The 8,025-nt window shown below is 36.1% G+C and overlaps 1 pseudogene; it reads right to left on the bottom strand.

Annotated features, from left to right (window-relative positions):
• Positions 1-585: 585 nt before the first annotated feature.
• Positions 586-7,542, bottom strand: LOC103938659 (annotated as a pseudogene).
• Positions 7,543-8,025: the final 483 nt, after the last annotated feature.

Here is an 8,025-nt window from a genome sequence, read left to right as displayed (position 1 = left end):
GGGATGAGAACCTAATTTCTCCATAAAATAATGTTCATAGGTATATTTGTTTGTTTGTGCATTCGTGCATTTTCAACTATGGGAATTAAAAAAAAATTATAAAGAAAACCCAATTATTAATTTGGTTGTAATCTTGTAGACTATTGCGATGTGCAAAGTTGAGAGATCACTATCGCAACAAATCATTCTCTTTTTCATCGTCATCTAAATGTATTTATAAAAAATCATTTAATTTAGAGATCGTTTAGTTATTTATACATGTTAAACTAATCAATAGTTTTGATAACGAGTACCATCCTTATAATAAATCGTCTATTTGTTTTATGCATTTGAATAACTCAAATATTTCCAAATATTTGAGTATTTTTTGCATACATGATCTTTAGATGATGACATTAGAATGAATAGTTTCGATTATTATTTCAGACGATATAAATTATATTAGTTGAAGACAAGTAAGTTTCTTCATGAGAGGATATAAGCATTATCCATAATTCAATGTTCTTAACACTACCAAATATTGCATCTTATTCAAAACGAGGACAGTGTGGTTTTTTAGTTGAAAGAAGTCAAACGGAATCGCCATCAACATTTTTCCTAGACCATTTGTTTATAGAGTGAAATTAGACCATTCGTTTATATCTCACATAAAATATTCTATATTCTCTACTCTAACCTCTACCTAAAAAAAGCTTTGGACATCTCTGCTGCTAAATCATCAGATTACATTGTGTCCACTTATATTATCACAGAAATTTATATAAATATCACTAAAGCAATTTTTATTGAAATGATAAAAAAAAAAAAAAAAAAAAGTTACACCAAATCGGAGTACATTCTCGCATAATCAGAAGTCAATACTCTATATTGACTTCTATACGTAATTATACAACACATTACACATAGATAGACATAATGCAACAAGCAGCTAGCTGGCCAGACACATTATACTAACTAACTAATTAAGCATCGGACCACGTAATATCTAAGCCACCCCAATTGTCCTCGGGCACGCCCAAGGCTTTCCAAACAGCCTTCGAGGCATCAACAATATTGTTAGGACAAGGAGGCTGGTAGTCGTGATCTGCATCACATCCCTCAGTAGAGTCACACTCATCCACCACCATCGCCACCACACTGCGCCCATTAGCACTAATGGTGATGTTGTTATGGCACCTTTTTCCATGGTTGTACCATCCAGTCGACAATGCAACAACCGGTGTGTTATCGCTGTGATACTTGTTGTCACATTCTGATGGACCACCTCCATCACCGTTTTTCTCAAAACTGTTAAGAGTGAGGTAGGCCTTGGTGCTGCCGGACAGTGGTGGTGAGCATTTGTAGGTTGTGTACATTTTTCCGGCCTTACAGCAATCAGAGTCATTCTCCTGGTTGCATTGTCCAGGAGGGGCCTTCCTTCCTCTAATTCTGCCGCTTGGACGACATTGCTGAGCTTCAGTGACCAAGCAAATTGCCGAAAGAAGAAGTATTAATAGGGCAATGGATTCTTTGGATACGAAACTCTTCATTTTCTCTGTTCCCTCTCTCTCTCTCTCTCTCTCTCTCTCTCTCTCTCTCTCTCTAGTTGTGCTCTTGTGGTGGATATGCTTGGTTTGATGCATAAAAGCATTTGTGAGTGGGTATATATAGGAACTTCCCAACCACATTATCCTTGGATGTTAGCCGAATGACAAAATTACATTCTGACATTGAAGAAAGTTAGTTTTTCTTTGCAACTTGGTTTTGCCAGAACGCAACGATGAAAGAATCATGATTAAATTCAATAAATTATATACTCTATTAACATGACGGTAACGTAACAGATTAGTTTAAAGGATAATGTTAGGAAGACTAAATTTGTAGATAAAATTAAATGACATGGAAGTTGATGACTGGATTATTACTTAAACTTTGATAAACGTGTTTATTCCTAATACTTTTAAATGAAGATTCCACTTATGATTCTAGGGTTCCTAATACTTTTTTTTGGGGGACTAGCGATAGCATTTGTGAGTTGAATTGCGTGTTCATTCCTCATACTTTTAAATGAAGATTCCACGTATGATTCTAGGGTTCCTAATACTTTTTTTCTTAAATATCTTTTTTTTGGGAGGGGGGGGGGGGATGAGATCGGGATCATCGGTGGGGATGTTCCACATCAAAGTGCGAATACATTATTGATTTCCGTCACTGTGAAGTTTAAGAGTTCAATTCAAAATTTTCTTTTAATTAATCTCACAATACTAATAATACTCTGATTCTCCTTGGAGGAATTTTTAATAGAACACAATAGAAATACTAGGAAACAAACCTAAACAATAACCTAGAATATTACAAGTAAATTGTTACTTTGGAATTTTTTTTTTTTGGACAGATGATATTATCACAATGGGCTAGCAATAATATGGTTCAAATTTCACCTTTGGCGATAATGGAACCTAAGACCCCTCACTTATAAGTGAAAAGAAATAGGACAATACCCCAAAATGGGACATCTTCTTAATCTTGGGACAGAAATAGGATTTTTTGAATATGCACAGAGCATGCACATGCCATGCACATTCACCGGACAAAAATAGGATTTTCCTACACCTTGAAATGACCTAATTCCTATCGTATATAAATGAGTTATTTCTTCCCCTTTTTTATTTCTCTCTCTACTCTCTCTCTGCCGTAGAACCCTAACGATGCACTCACCCTTTAACAAACCACCTCACCAGCGGCAACCCTTTCTCTCTCACCGATGGCCATCCTTTCACCAGTCCCCTCTCTCCTCTGTTTTCGAACTAGTGACCCAAGATTTAGATTGCATCTAACTTTTGAGTGGCAGTACAATTCCCAACTCACAATTCCAAAAGCTTGGTGTTTAATGAATAATAATTCATCCACCAAAGATCTCATGAAGGTCGCATATGGGATTGGATCAATCAACATGAGCCAAAGCCCAGTACAAGTGATGCAGGTTTCTTTACAATATTTAAGGAATAATGTTTCAAATTTTTTAAAAGTTTGTTTAAGGGTTTTGATTTGAAAGTGAAATATTTATGAATATTAATTTCTGGGTTAGTATATTTTATGGCTGCTGGGTTTCTTGGCTTTTCCTGTATTTGTGAGTTTGTGGGTTCTATGGTTGGGGTCAAATATTTCTTGGATTTGGCTTCAATTTTTCTAGAAAACTATACAATGTATGCACACAAGATGCATAAAGGAGGTCAAATTTGGGTTTGTGCTCAATTATTGTCATCTAATTTTGACGTAATGTGATGAACAATGACACAGAATCACATCCTATATGATTCGAACCTACGACATCTGGTTTTGGAGACTTAAGCATGCTTTGTTCATGCTTTGTGTTGTGTATCTTTTCATTTAAGAAAGCAAACATTGTTAATGATACCAAAAACTTCTCCCTTTTCCATTTACTAACAAAAAGTACATGACAACTAAATTTGAAGAAAAGTAAATGAAAAGAAACAAATCTAGTCCCTATTAAAAAACATATCACAAAAAATGTTCACTTCCTGATGCCATCTACATGAATTGCGGTTATTGAATTTGTCATGGCACCTGAAATCCCAATAGGGTCAGAATGAAATGACCTTGTGCACTTCCACAGTCGCTACATGCTTTGATTGCAGCACTGTCCTCGTGAAGTTTTATTATTCTACCTCTAACTTCCCTGTCCACCCGAACTAACCAAAAAAACTGCCGAGCTCTTTCTTTACACTCCATTATGCTCACCAATTTCTGACGCTTAAGAGAATGTAGAAGGCTAAGGCCTCTATCTTTTTCATCCCCTTGGCACACCAAGATTGCATCGTAGACGTACGTTTATGCTTGATGACCCTTGGAGATCACCTTCTTCAAAGGCTCAATTCCGAGTTCGGAATTATAGTATCGGAAGTACCAGTGCATTCCTTGGGTGTATAGGGCCTTAGGATTGTTGCACTCTGTGCACCGTTCCAAGAACTTGTACTCTTTTTCATGTCTCATCTGTGAAGTCAGCGGGTCAACCTTTTCAAATCTTTGAATGCTAATGTGTTCGAAGATGCGGTCATGTTGGGCGAGTTGGTTGAACTTCATGCACACCATTTTTGCTGAATATAGGGAACGAAAAGAGCGGGAAGCAACCTTAGTGAGTATTTCCAGAAGAAGCTCTCTGAAAGAGATTGTATGAAAGTTAGGGTCATTGTGCCTTTCTTCATCGCTCTGCCTTTCTTCATAGTTCTGCTCTTCTTCACGTTCTGCAACTGAATGAGGTGGTTTGTGCTTGGACAAGCATGAATAAATACACCACCTTTCATGTAACCCAAAAGTCACAAGCATGAATAAATACACCACCTTTCATGTAACCCAAAAGTCATTCATGCACAATTTTGTAATTAATTATCACAATTTCCTAATTATGCCTACTTTTTTAAGCTTCTTGTTTGTGTATGCACAATAACCAACTAGATGAGGTGGTTGAGACTTCACAACGGGCATTTTAGTAATTTTGGTTTGTGCATAGCCGGTTTGTCCTATTTCTGTCCCAAGATTAAGAAATGTCCCATTTTTGGGTATTTCCCAAATAAATATCACTAAATCGAAATACTGAGTGACATTTGAAATAAAGTAAAAACAAACCTTTAGTTCCACAAGACGGGAAACAAGACCTATAATAACTTAGAAACAAACACAAAATTCTTAAAATTACATCCATCTAAAAAATAATTTCCCTTTTCTATTTCACTATTTGTTTTTTCAAGCATTTAGAAAGCAAGGCTTAGGAGTTAGGACTATCATCAAATAATCCAACTTTTGAACTATACGGTGGCTGCTAATATGGTACCATCGATGTTCTGAACATTTGAACGTCAGCTCATGTTGATATTGGAAGAGGTGAGTTTTAGAACAACGAAAGTTATTTTCTATTTCAATCTCAAGTTCCAAGCATTAGTCATTTTCCTGGTTGCATTGCAACAATCAGTCATTTTCCAAGCATTAGACATTTTCCCGGCCTTGCAACAATCAGTCATTTTCCTGGTTGCGTTGTCCAGGAGGCGCGTTCCTTCCTCTAATTTTGCCGCTTGGACGACATTGTTGAGCTTCAGTGACCAAGCAAATTGCTGAAAGCAAAATTACTAATAGAACAATGGACTCCTTGGAAAAGAAAATCTTCATTTTCTCTCTATTTCTTTATGTCTCTCTAGTTGTGCTAGCTGTGGGATATGCTTGATTTGATGCATAAAAGCATTTGAGGGTGGGTATTTATAGAAACTTCCCAACCAAATTATCCATGGATGTTTGTAGAAAGACAAAATTACATTCTGTCAAAGACGTAAGCTACTAGCATTTTTCTTAAATAAAAAATAAATGAAGAGGAAAACATTTTTAAAAATATTTGACACTCCATCAACATAACGGCAAACAAGACTAATTTTAAAATGGATTCTACCCAATCATTCTAAGTTTCCGATACTTGTTTCATTTTGTAGACGTGAGTTGGACTAGTTGACTAGGGTATTATCTCTCTTGCACCAAAGTTTAAATCTTCTCCGTAAAAATTAAAGTTGCTTAGAATATCACCTTATAAAAAAGGCAAAAATAAAAAAGAGGAATGTTTTAACTACTCACATGTCATTGACAAAAAGTTCGAATCCCTGACAATTGAAATACGTTGATATTGACAATAAATAGACACGATTGTAAGTCTTGGCTTATTTGAGCTAGAGTAATATTTTTTTTTGTGTAATACAATTGGCGTTGCTGCTTGTTGTCTTTTGGTATTGGTGATGTGACCTCTGCGCAAACCACTTGGACTCTTGTTTGCAATTTTAAAAATTGGCAAATTGTTGACTCAAACCATGGATTAATGTTCATGACCATGACGAATATAAGAAATAAAATACTACATATACCTTTTATTGCCTCCCATTTTGGGAAGGATTGAAATAGATAGATAACTTTTTTTCTTGAATAATCCATTTCTACCTTCAAATTGGCCACAAATTTTGATTTCTTCTTTCGATACACCTTGAAAATAATAAGTTATCCATTCCTTCTCAACCATCCATACCAAACGAGGCCTTGGTCATTCTCCTTTCCCCAATTTGCTTGTCACTGAGCTCAGCAATGTTGTCGTCCTAGCAGCAGAATTAGAGGAAGGAAAGCCCGTCCTGGACAATGCAACCAGGAGCATGACTCCGATTGCTGTAAGGCTGGCAAAATGTACCCAACCTTCACATGTTCTCCACCATTTTTTTTTCCTTTTAATAACTTCAGTTTGACCTTTTTCAATTAGTTAAAAAGATGTTTTACCGATGGATATATATAAAGGGAATTATTTCAATTTCATTTCTTTTGTTTTTATTTCAACTCTTGTCGTCAAATTTTATTCATGAAGCTATTGAATTTCATATATGTAGCTGATATTTACCCTCTGTCCAACGCCTAATATGTCTCAGTTAATTAAAGGATTTGTTTCGAGTGTAAGGTTAGAATTCCATTAGGCTATTGCCCTAAGTAAAAAGTCAAAATATAAAACTAAATTCCTGCACATGCTGCTACACATAAATAAGAAAGCATCTCAATAAATTTGAGTGATCAAAAGCACAGAAGATCTTGGTTTACTTTGATCTTGGCGATGTTGACTCCAGGTTAATGATTCATTTTGTGTTTTAATATGCATGGACATGTAGGTTAACACTTAAAGCGGCTCATCTCTATATGATAGCTTTATATCATAGAGACGGAACTCAATTCCGTCGTTATATAATCGATTAGGAGGCATGATAAGAAAAAATAATAAACAGACAAGTTTATTCTACTTTTGTTTTATATCTTCACACAAACAAAATAAGATGATAGAAGATTTAGTATATATGCTCACATAAACCAAAGTCAATGCTCTATATATTGGCTTCTATGATATACACATAACATATTACAAGTAAATTTCATAAACATAAACAACAAGCAACAAGCAACATTATAGATTAAGCCCAACGTAGCTAAGCGTCGGACCATGTGATATCTAGGCCACCCAAATTGTCCTCGGACACGCCCAAGGCTTTCCAGACAGCCTTTGAGGCATCAACAATGTTGTTAGGGCAAGGAGGCTGATAGTCATGGTCTGCATCGCATCCCACAGTAGAGTCGCACTCATCCACTACCATGGCCACCACACTACGCCCGTTGCTATTAATTCTGACGTGGTTATGACACCTACTTCAGTTGTTATACCATCCAGTAGACAATGCCACCACTGGTGTGTTGTCATTATGGTAATGGTTGTCACATTCTGAAGGACCGCCACCATCACCATTTTTCTCAAAGCTGTTAAGAGTAGCCTTGGTGCTCCCGCCAGACAACTGCGGTGAACATGTGTAGGTTGTGTACATTTTGTTAACCTTACAACAATCAGAGTCATTTTCCTGGAGGGGCCTTTCTTCCTCTAATTTTCCTGCTTGGACGACATTGTTGAGCCTCAGTAACCAAGCAAACTGCTGAAAGGAGAACGACTAACAGGACAATGGACCTCTTTGAAAAAATGCTCTTCATTTTCCCTTAATTTGTTGGGGTAGATAGCTTTGTGTGGGATATGCTTGATGCATTAAAGCAATTGGGGGTGGTATACATAGCAAACTACTCACCAAAAAAATACTAATCACTAGACAACGTATCTTTTGCTATGCAATTTTGTATTACATTCCATCTGCGTTAGGCCACTGGCCTGAATAAATTTTATGAGAAGGGTAAATCTAACTGTCGTACTACTCAACTATGCTACGATATATTCCAAACAGAAAAATTTATGCCATGGATCAAAATCATAAACTTCCATTGGAATTTATGGTATGCGAAAGAGGTCTTATTATTATATGGGACTGCCTTGGACAGACGATTTGTTTAAACTTGAAAAAGACGTCGTACTAGTTTATAGTTCATACAGAACAGGAAGCAGCCAATTTTAGTATACTTAAATATGCCAATTTTAAGATTAAACTTCGATCATACTGTGTAATATGAACTTGTAAATCAAAT

The sequence above is a fragment of a genome, unplaced genomic scaffold (genome assembly GCF_019419815.1).
Source record: "Pyrus x bretschneideri cultivar Hongxiangsu unplaced genomic scaffold, Pyrus_bretschneideri_v1 Contig4, whole genome shotgun sequence".
In the NCBI taxonomy this organism is placed as follows: Eukaryota; Viridiplantae; Streptophyta; class Magnoliopsida; order Rosales; family Rosaceae; genus Pyrus; species Pyrus x bretschneideri.
This window is presented reverse-complemented; position numbering and strand designations above follow the sequence as displayed.